The following is a 24,529-nucleotide window of genomic DNA, read 5'->3' on the forward strand; positions in this document are numbered from 1 at the left end:
ATATTTTTCAGTAGGTATACGAACATTGTTGATCTTTTGTTGGACCTCTTCATCCTTGTATAGCCACGGTAGCACATCTTTGTCTTATGTTTCCTCTGATAAGGTCCCAGCACTAATAAATGCTCCATCAAATATTGGAAGATGTTTTACAACTGGTCATTGTGTAGAGTTTGATGGTTTTCCCAAGGATTTAGCAGAGAGTGGTATTTTTGATATTGAATATTCTTCGTTTCCTCGATCTTTTAGCTGCATTTGTTTTTCCATACTTGACAAAATAGAAGCAAATGATTATTCCTTGGATTGTGTGTTTGAAGATGATGCCTCCCTATTATGAGGAATGATGACTTCTTGAGCTATTTTGAGATTGCTGCAATATTGAAAAGGATTTGAATCTGCAGAGATAGTGATTTCCTCTCCATTGTATGGAAATTTTACACATTGATGGTATGTTGATGGGATAGCTTGCAGGTCATGGATCCATGGTCTCCCTAGGAGTATATTATATGATAGATCCAAACCTAGAACTTGGCATGTTGTATCTTTCTGCAAAGGTCCCACTCTGATGGGTAGTATCACAATTCCTTTGGAGGAACGCTCTTCTTCATCATAGGCTTTTATAGTGATCCTTTTCCGAGCATCAACTGCATCTTCTGAATATCCTAAAGCACGAACAAGACTTAATGAACAGATATTTAGACCAGCTCCTCCATCTATTAGGACACGTTTAACGTGCGTTTTATGAATGATGACTTCGATATGCATGGGAGCATTGTGGGGATGTTGCAAGGACATGTCATCTTGTTCAATGAATGATAAGCAGTGAGGGGTTGTGAGGTGTCGCACCATGGTTTGGAATTGATCAATATCAAGATCTTTGGATACGGTGGTATCTACTAATGCTCGTTCAAGAATTTCCTTGTGTGCGGGTGAAAGTTTCAAAAGCTCCAAGATGGATATCTGCACAGGTGTTTTCTACAATTGTTCCATTAAATTGTATTGTTTTGTTGTGGATGATGCGTTTGTTGTAGGACTTGGAAAAATAACTTTGGCTTTGCTTCTTGTTATAGCTTGAGCATGTTCTTGATCTTTTTTTTATTTAACTACAATCACATTTACCACATTATTATATGTATGAGCGTAAATTACCTTTGATTTACCCTTACCATTGTTTATTGTTGATGATTCACCTTTCTCATAGTTGGGAAGTGGAGTTTTAAAAGCTATATGAGATTCATTTGTTGTATGTCCATCCACCGTTATTACTCCTTTGTCAATCAAATCTTGTATGACATGTCTTAACTTTTGACAATTATCTGTGAGATGTCCTTTGTTTCGATGAAAATCGCAATATTGATGATCATTCTACCAGTGTGGTTTTATTTGAGGTTCATAGTTCCTTTCTTCTAGCAAAGACATCAATTTGTTAGCGATAAGTGTTTTTAATCCTGGCCCCAGGGGTTCACCAATGTCTGTAAATTGTCTTTGAAAGAATGTTTTGATAGTTGCTCTTTGGTGATTATTGTTTTGCTGTGCTACTGCCGAGTGAGTAGATAAATTGAAAACCGGTTGTTTTGGTTTTACTTTATTATTATCTACTATTCCATCGTTGATGACATCTCGATTTCTATTCCAAAACTTTGGTTTATCATTGTGATTGTTGTTATTATTGTTGTAAGGTGGAGGGACTCCTTCTTTGTATATTTTCAACTCACCTTTCTTTATCATAGCTTCCTCCATTCTGTTTCCATTATCAACCATTTTTCCAAAGTTTTGATTTCCTTGCATTTTTAAGTAATAACTCATTTGATCATTTAAGTTGTCAATGAATATGTCCATTTTTTCATACTCTGGCAATTTGCGAGGATACCGTGATGCTAGGCATCTCCATCATTGTAAGAATGTCATGAAGGGTTCTCCACTTTTTTGTTTAGTGTTACAGAGGTCTAGTATGGTCACTTCATGTTGTATATTGTAGGAATATTGTGAAATAAATTTATCTACCAACTCTGAAAATGATCTTATTCCAGGTGCAAGTTTGGAAAACCACTCCATAGCTAGTCAAGTTAAGCTTTTCGGAAATAGTCTCATTAAGTAGGTATCTTCATGTGCAAACACCATACTCATGGTACAAAATTCTCTTATATGATCTTGAGGGTCAAAGCTTCCATCATATTTTTCATATCTCGGAGTTTCAAAACCTATTGGAAATGGTATCATGTTTAGATTTATGTCGAATGGATAAGGACAAATTTCTTGAAGTGAATATCGCCGAACATTTCCTCTTTGCATCTCTTGGATTTGTGTTTGCATTACTTGTAGTTGTTGTGTGAGAGTCATGATAGGATTATCGACATGATTTGTTCTTGTATGACCATGATTTTGTGTTCTAGTAGGATCTGGATCTTGTCTTGTTTCATCCCTAGTCCTTCTTGTACTCTCATCGAATTGAATGTTATTCAAAATTTCTACTTCATCTCTTTTGGGGATGTAAGTCTCTTCATTGTTTTTCTTGTTAATAGGGATTGACATGTTATTCATTTTGATACCAAAGATGACCTCATGTTGTTCATTATTAGGGGGAGGGTCACTTTTCTTTCGCGTTAATTTGTTCAAATCAAAATCTTGAGGGAGTGTAGCACCAGATTTGGCTAACATTAGAAAATATTTTTCTTTTCCTTCCTCCAACAATTTTCGCATAAATTTGTCGAATTGAGGGTCCTTTTTTATGTCTTTGATGTTTTGTTATGTTATTTCTCCTTCCCCTTGTATTTCATCTTCATGTTCCATGATTCTAGTTGTTTCTAATGTTTCGATTTCAGTCTCTGCAATTTTTCATCGTTGAGATCTAGTTAGGATGGGCATACACGTGACGATTTAAGCACAGAATAACAGACACCAGGTGTTAATGTTTACTACAATTTGACAAGACAGAAATGACAACTCTAAAATAGGTATGTAAGACTTAGTTTTGGACTGACAGATGCAGAGTTTTGTACGACAGATTATGTAGCATAGGACGACAGGTGATACAAGACAGAACGACAGACTAGTGACTTCATGTGAACAGCAGTTTTTCATACAACATAGAACCTTAACTCATAGGACAAAAGCTCAAGCAATACGATAGAGAATCCTAACTTGTACGATAGGTAACCTGACAGAGATAACAAGTGTTTGTTTGTTTGAGTTTTTGATCACTGAATTTTGATATTTTGCTTTGGTTTTCCAGTTTTTAAGTGTCTGATTTTGCAATTTAGGGATGAATACACAGAAAACACATGATGTGATAAATGACTCCAATCAAGCTAAACCCTAAGGAAGTTGGCTGAGAATGAAAACCTTTGCTTGCTGACTTAGGTACACACCCAATAGCTAATCAGAATACGACCGTTGAGTCTCATGCAATGGATTCTCAATGCCGTATTATCTGACACCAAACGCTAATGGGGGCACGATATGGCAAGTATCTTGGGAGAGTTACTATCTCTCTTGCACAAAGATTATCACCCTTTCGGAAGTGAATCAGGTAGCTTCTATTTTAACCGGCACTAGTAAGGGATCCGTTCGGCGCGTTGAGGTATAAACTCAATTAAGAGGTCTCCCAGCCTTGAAAACCAAGGTTTGATATACCTGAAGGTACGGAGGAGAGCTATTCCCAAGCACTACCGCTGCTTTGATTTTCATCAAAAATATATTTATTTTATAGTGGGTTAGATTACTTGGCGTTAGCCGTTCCCACTTAGGTCGTTCCCCTTTCAACGGCCTTAATGGCTAAGAGTTAATAACTCCTCGGGAGGGCAGGCCTGCTAAAGAGATGCACTAATGAAAGCAAAAAAGATGAGTCTAGCTTTCTTATCACCTAAGAAAGGTGAGAGCATACTCGCCTATCATCACAAGCACATAAGACATGATAGTTCATTTCTTTAAGCCCAAATTGAAGTGTGCCTAAAAATCTTTAAAGAATACACAAAGTTTTTTAGCTGAATCCTTAGGCAACCTGCAAAAACTCATTAGTAGTCATTGTTTTTAATTTTGTCTTTGACAAGCGTATCTTTGATAAGCGTATCTACAAGAAAGAGTTAGGCTGCAAACATCTCACAGACATAACAAGATTAGCATCAGTGATCCAAACTATGAAATTTTCAAAAAAATTATATGAAATTTTATCCTAACTTCAGATAGGCATAACTTTCTGCTCGGGGCTCGAAATTACAAGCAGTTTACCTTGTTGGAAAGGTCTCCAAGAGTTCTAGATGCAACTTACTCTCAGGGGCTAAAAATGACCAGAAAGCCTTCAAAAATGCAGATTACCGACGTATAGACAAATTTGAAATTTCTAATTTGTAGTTTTTTCAAAAAAACATAGATGCAAAAACTCATACGAAATGATTTATCAGACAGAACGACAAATGATTAAATTTCACACAAGGACCAAAATCGACTCGTACGACATAAGATTTAACAGCCAAAAATTTGTACGACACAAAATTATCTCTAGTACGAGCGTGAAAATCAACTCGTACAACACAGGATCAGCCTAGTACAAGTAAAGAATTTGTTGTCTAAAACCTCATACGAGTCAGGATTATACCTCGTACGAGTCAGGATGAGGTGTCATCCGAGACTAAAAGGAATTTCATACGCGCTAGAAAGGCAACTCGTACGACAATCTGATTCTGATCCGGCAGAGATGAAGTTTGAGGAAGCTTGGGAGGCTGAAAAAGATGATTTCGGCCCCACGGTGGGTGCCAAAATGTTGTGCTCGTTGAAGTGTACCTATACCTACAAACATAATGCACTCAATAAATCATTGCAAGCATGGTTAGTAGATTAAATCAATGAAAAGTAAAACCATAGCTAATCGACTTATTGCCTCCTAGTAAATGCGAGTATGAATTTTGCTCTCAGATCTTAGTATGCAAATTCCAGTGACTTGACTACACTTAGATGGAGGATTTGAATGATTAAGATGCATGATCTAGCATGATAGCATGATTAAGCTATATGAATTCATGATTATCCTAGCATGATTAAGCTAAGAGTTAAGCTAAAATGAGCATGATAACATTGCTAAAACTGATAAACTATAAGCTAGATGCCTATAGTAACAATGCAAATGAGCTAAAATTGAGCATGAATTAGTAAAGTGGCTGAATTAGTGAATTGGCCATTTGTTCTCCAAAATAGGGTCTATTTATAGGATTTCCCAAGGCTAGGGGTGATGTGGCAGGATTCAACAGTCAAGATTGATCTAAAGATATCAATGGTTAAATTGGAGGAGGTTGGCAAAGGGGGTTGGATTAAAGGGAACATTTAGTGACAAGTGTCACAAAGGTTCTAGAAGATGTTGGATGAAAGGGGACAAGGTGGTAGGTAGAATTGGTTAGGTTCAGGAATGGTTAGGTTTAGGAGTGGTAGAAGTTAGGAGAATTTGAATTTAAAAATTCAAATATTAGGAAAATGGCTAATTAATCTCAACAACTCATGATTTGATTTGTTTTAATTAATTAGGAGATTTAGAAGAAATGATTTTGATGGGGGGAATTAATTAATTTGGATTAATTAATTAAAGGGGTGAAATGAACCTATTTAATAAATCCTTAGATTTATTAATAAGTAGATGAAAAGGGAAATTTAATCAAATTGCTTAGTGAATTTAATTAAATTGGGGAGGAGGGATTAATTAAATAATTGCTTATTTAATTAACTATCTTCAGACCATTTTTAGGTGTATACAATAACAACCAAGAACATGAAAATGCAAATAATTTTTTTTTAAAACATTAAATACAACATATACACAACTAGAAATACAGTTAAACAAAATACATATCGAATTAACTTACATATGTCCTCAAGGCCCCATAACGATGCTACACAAGGTTATACATCATCTAAAATAATTACAAACTAGAACTTCAATAAAATACAATACGGAATAAAACATGGATACAAGATTCTTGTTAAAATGCTTGAGAATTTACATAAGAGTTAAATATACAAATGATAAATCCACAATATAAAAATCTCCAAAAGTCCCATGTAGGGAAGTATACATAAATCTAGTGCATCAATGATAGTCTTCAAAACTTCTCCAAGCCAACTCGAACATGAAGCTGAAAGTGCCAAACCCAATGGGTGTGAAAAGCACTCCACCCAACCATGTCGCACCAAAATAGGTCCACCCCCCATGCTAGGAGGTACCAGTTAGACCCACTATGCGGAAGCAAGATAAACAAGAGTATCAACATGAATCACCAGAGAAACAACATATCCAAACTATCAAGGAATCAACAAAACTTAGCAAGCAAGAGGCTCACAAGAGAATACCATAGAAGCACATGAATAACAATAATAAACTGGAAGCTTGAGATCAACCACAAAGGCAAAAAGCATGAGAGAACATCCACTTCCAGAAACTCAGAAATACATGGAAGGAAGAGATATGGGTTACCACGAGGTTGCAAGGGAGGAGTGTCATCACTAGAATGTCATGGGTTACCCTGGTAGATTTTCACTAGGTCTCGGCCCACATCCTGGGTTACCTTGATGACTTCTCCTGACCCCCGACCCCAATAAATTCACTAGTGGACCACACCAACCTTTCAAGGAGACAAGGATAGTAGAAGCCATTCCAGGCCCTTCTCCACTTACCCTCAAACCTATACAAGCATTTGTGGGTAAGGAGGAATCAAAAAATTATCTTATTTAGTGTGATCTAACTACCCACCCAAGTTATAAATTAACTTATCACTTGTTTACCAAACTTCTATTAGGTTACCCTGGCGACCACTTTGGGTCCTGGCCCCTTGTCACAACCCTCCTTTATCACCTTTTGATTTAAATACAAACTCTATTATATTTTGGATAAACTATTGAATGAATAATATAAAGGAATAAAAATAATAAATCACACACACACATGGAAAATATATATATATATATATATATATATATATATATATATATATCTTTTTAATTGGTTATTTAAATTCCCTCACCCAAATTATGGCACATGTTGTAGGAAGAATAAGAAGCTTCTAGAGGCTTCTCCACCACCTTGCATGTAACTCCTCCCACTAAGTCTAATCAATTTGCATGAAGGCCAAATTGGGAGAGAATCTCTATTTTTTTATTAAAAAAATTAGGTAGTGGAATTTGGAATTTTTTTCTTATAAAAGATGTACAAGTTTCAAAAAGAGGTGTTGGCTATTCCATAAGAAATTCTTCAAGTAAAATTTTCCTTTGTAGTCAATTTTCATTTTCAGCTAAGATTTTTGTTTGGGAGGACTTCTCTTCCAAGTTGAAGGATCAAGGGAGATTCATAGGGGATTCTACACCATTTTCAAAGCATCCAGGTTCTTTCAATTTAGTTCTTTTATTTTATTTTTATGCATCTTATCCTTGCTGCAAATTAGATTAGATTAATTTGTTTAAGAAATCAGATCCATTAGTTTCAAATTTTTGATAGGAATTAGATTCATTTGTTTAAGAAATTAGATCAATCTTGGGTTAATATATTGCTGAAACTAGTTGAAATCTGTTTGTAGTGGATTAGTTGAAGAATTAAAATATTGTCTTTCAATTTCTTGCTGTAGATTGGATACTGTTAATTAAAATATTGTCTTTCAATTTCTTGCTGTAGATTGGATACTGTTAGTTTGAAGAATAAAAATATTGTCTTTCAATTTCTTGCTGTAGATTGGATACTGTTAATTAAAATATTGTCTTTCAATTTCTTGCTGTAGATTGGATACTGTTAGTTTGAAGAATAAAAATATTGTCTTTCAATTTCTTGCTGTAGATTGGATATTGTCAGTTTGAAGAATTAAAAATATTGTCTTTCGATTTCTTGCTGTAGATTGGATATTTGTTAGTTGAAGAATTAAAATATTGTCTTCCAATTCCTTGTTGTGAATAAAATCTTGTTTTTTCTTATTTCTTTTTGAATGAATTAAATCTTCTTGTAGGAATAAATTTATCTCTGTAAATTTTAGATTAAAATCAGATTAACGAAATACAATTATAAGCTTACATTTACCAGCATAATCATCTACCTTTCATGGCTGGAAACGATTTACTTCTCTGGATTATTTATCTCTAGGAATAACTCTCTATGAGGAAGCAAAATATAAGTTATCTTTATATACACATCTGGCTTTCAATCATCTGTACTCTGCTGGGATCGAATTATTCTCCCTGGATTGTTTTATCTCTCTGGGTTATTTACTCCTAAGAATGAACCCTTATTATTGCTTTAATATTTTAATTTATTTTATTTTTATCCTTAATGTTTGAAATCTACTCTCTATCTATTTAAATTAACCTATAAAAACCATATATATATATACACGGAATTGATTAAACTATCGCATGAGAAATAATGCAAGTAAATTAACATTGCAACGCAGTACGTTGAAAGTACAGTGACTGGTTGCATGGGATATCGGCCCGCACACGGAGTTAATAACTCTGCAGGGGGGGAGTGGTACCGTTACGGTACCCTCCACTAACCTGCAGTCACTGCTACGGCAGTGGCCGCAGGGTAGTGGAGGGGACCGTGGGGCCCCCCCTCCCACTAAATGCCTTAGGCGCGCAATACCATGACCTTTATATTTCAAATTCTTTTTTTTATGGAAATTATTTGTTAATACTTGGTAATAAAGTTTTAGTTGTTAATAATTGATAAACTTTAGATCATTTTTTTTATATATAGTTATTAATAAGTTTTGGATTAATTAGTAATAATTATTAATAACTTATTAATAGTTATTACTAATGTAATTGGTAATAATTATTAATAAATTATTGATAATTATTATTAATAGTGAAGTAAATTTGGAAAAATTTAATAATTAATAGAGATTATCGTACGGTAGATTATTGTAAAAGAATGGGACCTCCCAATCCATTGAGAATCTATTTGATTCTTGGGCGATAAATTTAAGCTTACTTAAATCTTTAAGTCTTATGATTAATCCCAAAAATGTAAACTAATTGCTAGTAACTCTATATTTAATTTTTTTTACAATAAGAGTAAACACTTTTTCATTTTGTATGCAATGACATTATTTTACCTTGTTTTTATTCTGCATTCATTATCTACATGCAATTGCTCATAAGTTCACAATTATCATGCCAATTGTAGAATAACGATATTTCTCTTTTTCAAATAGTATTTAAAGTTTAAATTGTGTACATCCATTTCATAATGATATTTTCAAGGATGATGTTAGTTTAGAAAACTAAACAAAGGAAGTTGGAAAACCAAAACTAGCAGCGTTCGGTATATACGGTGCCTCTGGGTCACGCTTACGGGTAATGTCGTCGTGTTGAACTACTGCACTTAACGCCTAATAAAGCTGCATTAACGACGTCTGTGGCATTGTCCCTATAAATCGTCGGGGAGTAATAAGGGACATTTGGAAGTTAAAATCCAAGGGGCGGGTAATCCCCCTTGGATCGATAATTTAATAAGATAACTTTTAAATGATTTTCACATCCATTGAGATAAACCATAGGAAACCCCTTTTAGGGATGGTCAAGTTAAAAGCTCTCATGAAATTGATTTCTTTTTTTTGAAGGGATATTGGTGATTTGCAATTGGGTGACGCTCATGATAAGTATTAGGGTCTAGTTATTTTCTTTTTTTAGGCCACAAGCAATAGGCCATCTTGAGCCTTTGCTTAAGTGCTACCATCGTGGGTAGCAACCGCAGAGAAACTGTCTGGGACACTGACCCTAGAAAGGGTTGCGTACCAACAAATCAGTTTACATCAAACCATAGAATAGAAAATAGAACTACATATTTTACGCCTTGATCCCGTGCTGAAGCGGGTATGTAGGCAGTCTTGGGACGGAGTTGTCCCTCGTACTCAGGCGTTCGTGGGTGGGGTCTAGGCTTGGTTGAGTAAGAATCCTAATTGAAATATAAGATAATCAAATTTAATTCAATGCATACTCGGAAGGCATCCCGTATGGATTCGCTTGACTTCCCGAGGCTTTAAGCCAAATTTCGAGGCGGAATTCAAGCTTGTATTATTTTCAATTACTCCTAAGGACGGCGACCTCGGTGCATTCTTGTTAGAAGAGTGTAGTACTTAGTGAGTGGCTCAGGACCCGAATGGTCTCGATGAGTCTAAGTCTCTGGCCAGAGCATCTCCTATCCCGTTTGGATGGATGCCTACCCCGTATGGGTAGATGCCTATCCCGTATTGGATAGATGGAATTTTATGTCCCGTATGGACAATTGCCTAACCCTTATGGTTAGAAGCTCATCCCGGATGGATGAATGCCTAATCCTAATTGGATGGATGCCCAGAGTATGCAATTGAATAAAACATAATGAAGAAAAAAAAAAATAATACTCAATTTTTGTTGAATCAATTTTGGTGGGTTATTACACCCCCAATAGAAGCCACTCTCCCTACTTGCACCTAGGATTGAAAATAAACTCAACATCATGATATTTAAGGTGAGAAGACTCCATCCATAGCATGACTTATTTCACATGCTAGAAAAGATCTCAAAACCAAAATTAAACAATACATCAAAGCCAACAATCAAGACTCAGCTATCAGGGTAGCCTAGCAAGACACCAATCTTTTACATACAAGGATGAGAAGTAAACTTGTGCTTAAGGAATCTAACACAGACCAAACCTAAAAGGGTCAAACATAATTCAAACAATATAATTGAATATTCAAATACAATGGACAATGTTGACTATTACCATGGTCTAGAACAAGAGCAATTTATTATATAAAATCAAGGAATGCAATATAACGCCTATAACTACATTAATCAAATTAGCAATATAATTACAAAATTGACTAAAATTCCTTGGTTCACAATTATACATTAACATTCACTTAAGTATGATTAAATCTTTATAATGACTAAGTGCATTACTAGTACTAATTCCCATTTCAAGGCTAAATCAATAAATTAAAACCCAAAATCAATCCATTTTATTTCTACAATCATACATTGACATTAAAATACAACTTTAGATATCCACTTGATTCCACTAAGGTATCATAATTGAAAAACCTATATATATATATATATATATATCTATATATATATATATATATATATATATATATATCTATATATATATATATATATATATATAGATATATATATATATATATATATAATTAAAAATACAATTGCACAAACACTATTATTTTGTCATTTGCCATAATCCCCATGATAGAAATATTATTAAAAATACAATTGCACACACACACACACACACACACACACACACACACACACATATATATATATATGTATACATATATATGTATATATATGTATACATATATATATACATGTATATACATATATGTATACATATGTATATATACACACACACACATATATATATATGGATATATGTATATATATGTGTATATATATATACATATATATATATATATATATATATATATATGTATGTATGTATATGTATGTATACGTATATGTATATATATATATATATATATATATGTATATATGTGTATGTGTGTGTGTGTGTGTGTGTGTGTGTGTGTATATATACATACATACATATATATACACACACATACATTTATATATATATATATATGTATATATATGTATATGTATATATATATATGTATATATATGTATATGTTTATATATATATGTATATATATGTATATGTTTATATATATATGTATATATATACACATATATATACATGTATATATATGTATATGTTTATATATATATGTATATATATATACACATATATATACATGTATATATATATACACATGTATATATATATACACATGTATACATACATATATATACATATGTATATATATGTATATACATATGCATATATATGTATATACATATGTATATATATGTATATATATAATGCTTATATAAACAAAAGACAGAGGCTAGATAAGTAAGAAAAGCGAGTTGTCCATAAACAATATCTAAACCTCCTCTCAACCAAACCTGAGAACATTATTTATTTGCTTACCTGCTCCAAAGGTTATCATATTTCTGTAGGAGACTGGGGCAGATAAGTATGACTATATCATTTATATCATCCATTAAAACATGGATAGTAGTTAACAAATCTTGTCCTAATCACAAAACAAAAAACACTATAGTGAGTTTATGCTTCAGTAGCCCGATTGCCTTTGGGCTATTAAGAACAAGTCTATATTATATATAACATCCTTTAAAAGAACCAAAAAGTGATGAAAATCTGACCCATCAGTTCAAATATAGTTTCCTAATTACAGCAAACCTACAAATCTATCTGATATTCAAAAGGAAGCACAAAAGACCTAACTCATTCCCTAAAATTCTGAAGAAGAGAGCTTCCCCTTCTTCTGAAGCTTTCCCTCCTCTCTTTCTTCTTTATCAGAGGGTTCACCCCGGCTTAACATGGAGGCATTTGGAATCTCCTCTTCCCCTAACTCGGCTTCAATTCCTTCCTCCTTCAAGTAGATGGAGAACCAATTCTTGCAAACCAACCACTTAATGTGCAGAAGCCACATAAAAAAATTGTAGTTGTGTTGCATGACTGGCCTCCTTGCTGCAAATTCACCCTCATCTTCAACCTCGAGGATTGGAAATCTTGGCACTGGTTTATTTTTCCACATAAACCTATCATAATGCCTTGGTTTCAAAACAGTAAGATCTTGTGCCACATTAACTACCACCCTATCTAATTCTCCCAAAAGGTCCTTCTTGAACACATTACAGCATAATTTTTTCACCACTTCTCTTTCATGCTTGAAATGCATGACCATTGCTAGAAACATGGCTACTATATCTGAGTTAGCCCTTGGCCTGTCCTCATTATTGATATACTCTTCCCCTGGAGTCCTCCTAACTATCCTAATAACCAGGTCATGAGGAAAAACAAGAATGCCTTTCAGCCTTTCATCCTTAATTTCTCCTGAGAATGCCATTTGCCTTTTCAAACCTCTCAACCTCAGTGGTGTATCCATACTATAATTTAACTATGGCATACTCTTAACCAAGATTCAACAAAGGCTCAAAAGATTAACATACAATTAGGACAAATGTGTTTCTCACTCTTAAATAGAGCAATTGAGAAAAAGTCATCGCCTCTACAATCGTGCGAACTAAATTCACTATCAACAATGCTACCACTTCACAATAAAAGCCTACAGAATAAGCATCCTTTCCCATCTAGTTTAATGCAAAGTGTCAGAAGAAGAGATGCGCAAGATATATTTTCTTAGGTTGGGAATGATGATATCTTCCTCCAAAATCATTAGATAAGTCAGCAGCAGAAATTGTCACGAGCTTAGCTCTTCTTAGCTAGGTACTAAAAGGAAATCATTGAGAAGCTCCTACTGAGGTGCATGTTTAACAATAACCATGATCAAATCAAAACTTATTAAAGTTCATGGGCTTTTAATATTATATTAATACATATATCTTAATTAGAGTGTGTGAGTATAGCTAACTGAAGGCAGTAAACTTCACATCTTATCGAGCTACTCAAAGATAATCATTATAGTGACAACATAGGCTTAATGATATCACAAAAATCATATGCATATGATTTTAACATAACTAGGAAGAAAGGGAGGACAAATACTTATGTATATAATTATATTTATATACATGTGTAGATTTTAAAATAAGGCTCTCTCTCTCTCTCTCTCTCTCTCTCTCTCTCTCTCTCTCTCTCTCTCTCTCTCTCTCTCTCTCTCTCTCTCTCTATATATATATATATATATATATATATATTCATACACACACACACACACACACACACACACACATATATATATATACATACGGGTAAGTGCACAAAGATGGTGGTCAAAAAGGGGGTTATAAGTGGACACTTTTTTTCTGAAATCAGGTGAACCTGAACTTGGAGGCAAAATTTGAAAGTCATCCACTCAAGATATGAAAATAATCAAACAACAAATATTGTAGTACTCTGAATATAGTTTCCCAAATACTAAAAATTTTCAAAAATGGATAAGATTAAGGGGGTCAAATCCTTCGTGCACGAAAAATAGACCTTGATTTTTTCTAAAAAACATAACATAGTGTCTGACATGCGCATCAAAAAAGTCATAGTTAGATTTAGTATTTTGACAAATCCTTTGGCAGAAAGATAGTTAAGAGTGAGCACTAGAAGATGTGTATTATTTTGTAATTTTTTGTTGAGTATTTTTTTTTAATGATTTTTCCAATCAAGCACATCCTAAAAATTAGGTACTTCTTCATGAGAAAAGCATAAGTTGCACTAAACAAATCGAAAATACAATTTATTTATTTTGAAATTGTAAATAATCAAGTTAACTACAATAATATATAAAGTTTTTTAAATTTTGATAAGTATATCAAAATTTATTAAAAAAATGTTGCACCTATGTCTATGAGAACTATGGAGACACTGGTAAAAGAAATTCAATAATAATATGTTATTGTTGTTCAAATTTTTAAAAAATTATATGGTTAGAAAGCCCAGAAGATGGGTGACAATATGCTGGCAATTTTAGAAATACCCACTTGATGAAGTGTAAACCTAAAGATGACAAAGTTGAGAAACCAAGTTGATAAAATAAAACACGTCAAAAAGGAGGGAAATGGAGGGAAATCAAACTTCCAAACTGTAGCTTTGTCATCCAAGCCTATTTCCAAGCCTAAACAATCAAAAGTGCGTACGGGGTACTTATGGTATAAAAAGCACATACGCGGGTACTTATGGCATAAGAAGCATGCATGCTCTATCTTAACTATAAATAGCGCGTACGTGCTATGTTTACTATAAACAACACGTATGCACTACGTTTACTATAAACAGCACGTACGCGCTACATTTGTTTAAATTTTGGGTGTGTATAATATGATATTATATATACAATATGTGTATATACATATAATATATAATATATAATATTTATATATATATAAAATAATATATAATTTTTATATATATAAAATAATATATAATTTTTATATATAATATATAATATTTATATATATATATATATATATGTATATAATAATATATAATATATTAAGTATATATATACACACATATAAGTGTATTGTCTCCCCCTCTCAAGTGCATACAAGGTCTCTCTCTCTCTCTCTCTCTCTCTCTCTCCCTCTCTCCCCCTCTCTCTCCTTCTCCCTCTCTCTCTCCCTCTCTCCCCTTCTCCCTTCCCCCATACCCCATCCCTCTCTCTCTTCTTCTCTTCCTCCCTCCCTCCATACCCCACTGCAACTGTGTCTACACTTCTATAGAAGTAAGTGAATTTATTTATTTTCTACAACTTCCTCTTTGATTTTTATCATGTATGCTCTCCTAAGAAAATTGACAGATGGATTTGTGTGTGTATGTTTAATAGGAGGAAGAAGGGTCTCAAATTGAACCATAGGTGCACTACCGTGACAAACAAGGAAACCTGCAACAATATTCTTCTCGAATGTGTTTTTAATGAGCAGAGAAAATGTGGAAAATAATGTCAACAAAGCAAAATGATGAGTCAAACTACCTGCAATATGTTTTTCAGAAGGAAAGAATTGGTAGGAAGAGAAAGAGGGAGAGTAACACAAATGATGTCACAGAGAATGATAGTGGAGGGTATGCGAGAGTTCCTATACTGTTACACAACGCCTGTCATCTAAATAAATTGAAGTTTGTTGTAAGCATGGTAGTGGTGATCATCATCACTTGTCAAAAGGCCTAGAAGAATACATACCCATGAAACAAATCAAGTGTGTAATTCCTATAGTCACAATCGAGATCAGTCATATAACCTTCCAATTTTAATAACATCATATGTTTTAGAAAGGTAGTACTCTTAGGGTTAGGTCAATCTCTTACACTTGTTTTATAGCGAAGCCTCGTTGTTTGTTCGCTTCGAGTCTCTCTTATGCTGACAATGGTCTAACTTAGCTATATCAAAACTAAACTATCGATGTTCTATTCATAACTTTAAATAATATATCATTTTATTAGACCACCATATGACCTCTTAGGTGTCATTAGAGGTCATATTATTTACTAACAGGTCATATGGTGTCCTATAACCCCTAAAGACACCATATGACCCCTTAAGACACCATACGACCCATAATGACACCATATTGTGTCCTAAGGGGTCATAGGATGCCATATGACCCCTCAGGACACCATACGACACATAACAACACCATATGGTGTCCTAAAGGGTCATATGGTGTTCTATGACCCCTTAGGACACTATTTGGTATCGTTATAGGTCCTATGGTGTTCTAAGGGATCATATAGTGTCCTATGATCCCTTATGACACACTATGACGCATTAGATGTTGTTAGGGGTCATATTGTGTTCTAAGGATCATATGGTGTCCTATGACCCCTTACGACATCATATGGTGTCGTTATGTGTATTATGGTGTCCTATGACCCCTAGGACACCTTATGACCCCTTAAGACACCATATGGTGTCGTTAGGGGTCATATGGTCTCCAACGACCCCTTAGGACACCATTTGACCCTAGAGAGGGAGAGAGGGGGAGGAGAGGGATGGAATGGGAGAGAGATACACCTAAGAGAGGAGGAGAGTGAGATAGATAGAGACTAAGAGGGAGAGACAAGAGATAAATGAGAGAAAAAGAGATGGAAAGAGAGCGAGAGAGAGGGACACAGAAATAGAGAAAGGGAAAGGGAGGGGGAGAGAGATGGAGAGGGAGAGATAGAGATAGAGAGCGACATAGAGAAGGGGAGAGAGAGGGAGAGAGCGAGAGAGAGGGTGGGAGATATAGAGAGATCTAAGAGGTGGACAAAGGGATTGGGAGAGAAAGAGAGACCTAGGAGGTAGAAGGAGGGAAGAAGAGAGAGGGTGAGAGATAGAGAGAGTCTAAGTGAGAGGGAGGAAGGGATGGAATGAGAGTACAAGAGAATAGAGAGAGAGAGGTGTGAAGAGAGAGACAGAGGGAGAGAGTGAGAAAGAGAGGTAATGAGAAAGGGAGAGAGGGAGAGATGGAGGGGGAGGAGAGAGAGGCAGATAATGAGAGAGAGATACGCCTGAGAGAAGGGGAGAGTGAGATAGAGAGATAGAGGATGAGAGGAAGAGACTTCATAGATAAAGAATGAGAGAGAGAGAGACCTAAGTGAAAAATAGAGACTTGATTCTCTCCCCTTCTCTCTTCCTCCATACCCCTTCTTCTCTCCCTCCTTCCCTCCCTTCCCTCTCTCTCTCTCTCTCTCTCTCTCTCTCCCACTCTTCCCCCCTCTCCCTCTCCCTCTCTCCCTCTCTCTCTCTCTCCCTCCCTCTCTCTCTCATCTCTCTCTCCCTCCCTCTCTCTCTCTCCCCTTCTCCCTTCCTCCATACCCCTTCTTCTCTCCCTCTCTCCCCCCCCCCTCTCTCTCTCTCTCTCTCTCTCTCTCTCTCTCTCTCTCTCTCTCTCTCTCTCTCTCTTTCCTCCCTCTCCCTCCCTCCCTTTTCCTTCACACTTTCTCTACTACAAATAGAACATACGGGGTACTGAACCTATTAGTTCACTGCCCTGCCATAACATTTTTAAGGTGTAGGAGCATGTACACGGTACTTATTACTTGTAAGCGTGTGCGGGGTACTGAGACTATTAGTTCTTTGCCATGCCGTTAAAATTTTAAGGTGTAGGACCGCGTACGTGCTACTTATTAGTACAGAGTGGGAAAAAAAATACCGCTGGGCTTGCCAATATTTTATGGACTAATAGTGTGCACTTGGTTATTAATATAGCGCGTAAGGGGTACTTAGACATAGTTTTATTTTCCAAAGAGCCAACTACCACAAAAGAATTTTTTGAGTTCGTTAAAGGCCCCACTGCAACTGTGTCTACACTTCTATCACTGTTTTATACATAGAAGTAAGTGAATTTTTTTTTTTGCATGATTTTAAATGATAGAATTATTGTTCTTATTAGTTTTGTCAATATTATTGTGATTGTTTAATAGTTTTGATTCAAAAAAATAATGATAAGATGCAAATTTATGGTTATTTGTTTTTTTATGAACTTTTGTTTACATATATATGTAATATGATTCTATTTAGAACAACTGATATCAACCATGGGAAAGAACAAGCGAGGAACGATGGAACAATGAGAGGCTGAAAAGGAAAGAAAAAGGCAGTGTATGAAGAAATTAGTGACATAAGAACAATGGGAGAAGAAGTTATATCATCTTCAACATCTCAATTCGATTTACCAAACGAACATAATGCACCTAATGCAATTGAAGAAGAGACATTTGATTTACTATATGAACCTAATGCAATTGAAGAAGATACCACATTAAATAATCAATTAAATGATGAACATAAACCTTCTCTATTTGATGAATCAAATGTACATAATGCACCGATGTTAACACCTCCTAGAATCATTCGTAGGAAACCAAAGTATCTAATTGACATTGATCAGAATATATTGAAGAAAATGCCCGATAAAATGAATGAACAAACTTGTAGGAGAATGGCTAAAATAATATGGCAAGATGTCAATTAATTGTTCAAATGATTAAAAATTTGAAATTTAGAGAGACAATGAAAAATCTAGGCCTAAGATCATCTAAAAGTAACAGTGAAAGAACTATTGTGAGAAATTTATTTGATGCATATCAAGCCATTGTTTCAAAATCATGTACTAAAGATTCTAATGCTAGTTGACGTGTCATTACATCAACCATAATGAGTGAGAAAATAAAAAAAGATTGTTTGATAAGAAAAACAAGTAAGTCATTAAATGTTAGTAGAACAACATAAATTAAAGCAATAAAGAGGCGATAAAAAATAGAGGAACCTAACAATAATTCTCTTTGGGCATTCTCGGGTAGACTACCACACAAAGACAAGGTTGTTGTTGATGCATTAAGAATATTAATTAAAAAAAATTTGCATGACAACACAAGAGTTTCGCTCAACCAAAGAGATGTTGTTAGAAGGCGAATTGGGTCTACAAATCATGAGCCACATGCCAAACATTATTTGGATATGACTCAAACTAAATTTTATGAAAGATTCCTTCAAAAGTTTCTTCAAATAAGAATTTCTCAAAAAAAATTTGAAATGGCAAAACCTTTTTATATTAAGATTCATCATGTATACACCACGTGTTGTTGTAGGATGCATATTGAATTTTCCATGCACTGTGATATTTTTCATCATATTTGTTCTAGTTTGCACACTAACGATGTTTTGCAGGAATGCAATATACAAGCACCTCCTAAGTCAGTAGAGAATTTATTTCAAGTTTTCTATGTAATAGACATGATGGTTTCATTTATTATAAGCCTTGTTTGGAAGGTTTTTGTGCTATATGTGGTGGTTTTCAATATTTACCAAGATGCGTATGTTTGGAGAGCACACATGAAATTGGTAGGAAACTAGTTTCTTTTAAAAAATACAAGACACTCACATATGGAGTTAACGATGGAAAAGAGATGTGAGATAGCGAAAAATGATATATGTGTAGTTGAATTTATGAAAATGTTTCAAGAGAAATTAGTTTATGAGTACATAATGCATACACATAGAGCTCGGTGGTTAGATGAGCAATTCAAGTTATTTAAGGACATATTTCCTCTTGGAACCATTGTCTATATCGTTGATTTTGCTGAAAATTATACACTACAACCTCAAAATGAAGTGCAATCTATGTATTATCATTCTACACAAGCTTCTATTTTTGTACACAGCATTCATGCATGCATATGATAGCACAAAGGAGGATAGAAAGGTTGTAAGAGAGTATCACTTCTATATAAGTGATGATCGTACTCATTTATCAGAGTTTGTACAACGATTCTTTAAATTTTTCTATGATAGTTTAAGGGAAAGGAATATACGATACAACTGACACTTAATATGGTCAGATAATTGCACCACACAATTCAAGAATGCAAGGATGTTTTATTGGTTGACAAGGATGCATATGACAAGAGGTGTACAACATTTTTGGAATTTCACTGAGGCTGGACATGGTAAGGGAGAGCACGATGGTGCAGGAGCATGTGTAAAAAGAGCCCTAGCTAGAGAAGAATTAAAGTACGAAGGTGGTGTTGAGTTCATAGATGCAGAAATAATTGTGTGATGGTGTAAGTCTACGATGGGTCAATGGTTCATAGATATTTTTGGTTGATCACTAAATCTAACATTGAAAACTATCTCGATTGTTGCAGTTGCAGGATCGAGTGACATACACTCATTTATGAGTTCAAATTCAAGTTCACTAGTAATTTATATGAGACAGATGGTATGTTTTTGCTCTTCATGCATGTATTGTTTGTGGGAAGAATGTGAATCACAAGAGTGTGTTGATAAATGGTCTTGTAGACCGTTGGTTCCCATTGATACATATCAAATTCCCAAAGCACTACAATTGAGCCAGATGGAGACATTAGTGGATCTTGACCATGTATCCCACCTAGTGGATTCAGATGATTTTTTGAGTTAATTTTTTTGCAAGTATTCTTTTTGGTTCATTTTGTTGTACATCATACTTTATTTTTGGTATTAATTAACACTTTATTAAATGCAAGTCGTGTGTATGTAGTTGTTGTAGAAGAGAACAACGAAGAAGGAACGAATTACTATTTGTGTCATTGTGTTTAGCCAAAAAGAAAATTGACAACCACAATCATTGACGAAGAGGGTATTGAGTACCCAATAGGGTATGTTGTCGTGACAGGAACATGGCTTAGGAGATACCCTATCAAGAATTTTGATGTTTGGTTGTTCGAGGACTTTGAAACACACATACATATTCTTCATTTCTCTAACTTTGTTATTGCAACAAATATTCATTTGATGAATTATCGTGGTAGACCTCATAAAAAGATTTTATTGAAAGTTCATGAATCTAACCACGAGGCAATACTTGACACAATACGGGTTAGAATCGATCCTGAAGGCTCACTTGATTGATTCTATGGTTCAAAGTAGAAATTTTTTGAGAATTGTGTATATATCATCGACGAATTGTTCTATATTCATTTTTTGTATATATAAATGCCCATGAGCTAATTTTTACATGTTTAGGGGTATAATTTTATATATTTAAATGGCAATGAGCTGATTTGTACATATGCAGATGCCAAATTTTGTATATTAAAATGGCAATGAGCTTAATCGCACATATTCTAATGCCAAATTTTGTATAAAAGCCCATGAGATGATTTGGAAGACATTTTTTTTGTATATTCAAATAGCCAAGAGCTAATTTGACCATATTTAGAGGCAATTTTTTGAAAAATATGTGACTATTTTTTGTGTCTATGTTTTGTGACTATGTTTTGACTTTATGTGATGTGATAAGGTTAATGATGATCATTCTTGATTCTTGTATAATCATGGAGAATTAGTTCAGTCATAGGGGTCATAGATTGAGTCTAGATACAATTTGAGCAAAAATTGTCAAAAAAGTTGTCAAGCAACTTGTACATCACGTCGGTAGGGTATGACTCTCGACGTCCCAGTGCTTTGGGATGCATGAGAGGGGTATTCCTAGTGTAAAACTACCCACCCAGACGCGCTCATGACATCAGTTTGTGTACACAATGAATCGAATCAATTCTAGCCAATCCTGCAACTTTGTATTGCATGCAACTGACGATTTTTGCAGCAGGCAAAAAAATGATACCAATTGAAAATGGCTCTGAGTCGTCAAAACCTGAGATAGGCCATTTTAGAGGAGCCTCATACAACCCCACAAGTTTGAACGGATCGATCATATGTGTCCTAGATTGGAAGAAACGGTCTGTCAAAGTTTGACAATTTTTTGGACTCAGGGCAATTGAGAGATCGCGTCGGTAGGATATGACTCAATATTCTGGCGCTTTGGGATGCACAAGAGGAGAATACTTAGTGTAAACCTACCCACCTAGATGTTCTCATGATGTAAGTTTGTGCACAGGATGAACCGAATCAATTCTAGCCGATCCTGTAACTTTGCATTGCATGCAACTGATGATTTTTGTAGCAGGCAAAAAAATGATAACAATTGTAAATGGCTCCGAGTCATCAAAAACCAAGATAGGATATTGTAGAGGAGCCTCACGCAACCCCACAGGTTCAAACAGGTTGATCATATGTGTCCTGGATAGGAAGAAATAGTCCGTCAAAATTTTGACATATTTTTGGACTCAGGGCACTTGAGAGATCGCGCCGGTAGGGTATGAATCTCGATGTTTCGGCGCTTTGGGATGGAAAAGAGGATAATTCCTAGTGCAAAATTTCCCACCCTGACGTGCTCGTGACGTCAATTTGTGCACATGACAAACCGAATAAATTCTACCCAATCCTGCAACTTTGCATTGCATGCAACTGACGGTTTTTGCAGCAGGCAAAAAAATGCTAATAATTAAAAATAGCTTCGAGTCATCAAAAAATAAGACAATCCATTATAGAGGAGCCTTACGCAACCCCACAAATTCAAATGGATCGATCATATGTGTCCTGGATTGGAAGAAACAGTTTGTCAAAGTTTGACAATTTTTTGGACTCAAGCACTTGAGAGATCGTGCCAGTAGGGTATGACTCGACGTTTCAGCACTTTGGGATGCATGAGAGGAGCATGCCTAGCATAAACTTGCCCACCCAAATGCACTTGTGACATCAGTTTGTGAACATGACAAACCGAATCAATTCTAGCCAATCCTGCAACTTTGCATTGCATGCAACTGATGGTTTTGAAGCAGGCAGAAAAATGCTAACAATTAAAAATTGCTTTGAGTCAATAAAAAATGAGATAGGCCATTGTAGAGGAGCCTCACATGACCCCACAGGTTCAAACAGATCGATCATATGTGTCCTGGATTGGAAAAAATTGTCTGTCAAAGTTTGATAATTTTTTGGACTCGGGGCACTTGAGAGATCGCGCTGATAGGGTATGACTCTCGATGTTCCGACGCTTTGGGATGCATGAGAGGAGAATTCCTAGCGTAAACCTTCCCACTTGGACATTCTCATAATGTTGGTTTGTGCACACGACAACCAAAATTTAACCATTGTGAGCGTGAGGGTGCTCTGGCACCAAACACATATTGTTGTTTATATTCATATTATCGATTTTTGTTGTTTATATTCATATTGTTGATTACATAAGAAAATATTCATTTAAATTTATAAAAGGGTGGCCACTAAATATAGCGATTACACAATAATGAACTGAATACAAGGAGTTTTGTAGGGTTAATTTAACATTTTAGAAATTTTATCAAATCATATTCCACAATTGCAATGTTTTATATCATATATTTTTGTTGTTTATATTCATATTATTGATTACATAGGAAAATGATCAATTAAGTTTATAAAAGGACAGCCACGAAATACAACGAATACAAAATAATGAACTCAGTACACATTTATTGGATCGAATATCAACATTTATTTATATAAAAAAAGGCATGTCTCCCAAGTCAATACAAGTATTACAAAAATGTGGTATATGACATGTTCAAATCGATATACAATAAAAATATAGAATATATCTACATGTATTGGTCATTCTATGGCCAAAACTAACATTGTATGATCCTAAACTTGTGGTAGATCATCAAAATCAAGCCTCTTCGATGCAGTACGTGGCTCTGTAGATGGTTGCAAAACCACAATTCAAAAGCCAAGTTAAAATTCTTTTGTAGAAAATAGTTCACAATTAACAACATAACTATGCATTTAACTATAATTCCTTTGCAATTGAAATGTAGATTACCTCATCGGCTGATCTAGGAGCTAATGTCTTCGCTCTCCTCTCCTTGTCACTCTAAGGAGTTTTCTTGAAGACATACTTAAAAGGATCCACATTATGGTCGTACCGCAAAGGGATCTATTGTAGATTAAATGTACAATTAATACAATGTACTAACATAAATATATCGAAAACACATAAAAGCTATAATATAGAGAAAAATGACATACCCGTGCCCAAGATGCTTCTCCAATAGACTAAGGATGCCTCACCATCGATGGAGAAACTGATGCTATTACCTATACAAAAAATGATCAAAGATTAAATACAATTAATATAATGATAAGTATTGTAGTTTAAAAATAATTAATGTAATATATCAAACAAAAGTGTACTGGATCTTGAGATGCTTCTCCAGTGCACGGAGGAGGGCTCGCCATTGATGAAACAGCTATGGATATTTCATGTATGAAAAAATTATAAGATTATAATATATCACAAGTTCACATGTACGCGTGCATATAATCATGAAATCAAGAAAATAAAGTAGAGATGCATACCTCCGCCCTCTCTTGATCCACGAGCAAATCAGGTGCATTCAACAAATCCACATAGCTCAATGGTCAATGTACATGTAAAATAGACAAAAAACACTAATCAATCTACAAACCCCAACTAATACTTGATTTCAACATTTTAAAACAATTGTACAACTAAAAATGTGTTTAATTACCTCCTTCCCACATTTTGGCATCTTCGAAGAATTCTTTTTCTTAGGACGAGGCCTAGACGCAGAGGAGGTACCCTAAAA

The sequence above is a fragment of the Cryptomeria japonica genome, chromosome 10 (assembly GCF_030272615.1).
Source record: "Cryptomeria japonica chromosome 10, Sugi_1.0, whole genome shotgun sequence".
NCBI classification, from domain to species: domain Eukaryota; kingdom Viridiplantae; phylum Streptophyta; class Pinopsida; order Cupressales; family Cupressaceae; genus Cryptomeria; species Cryptomeria japonica.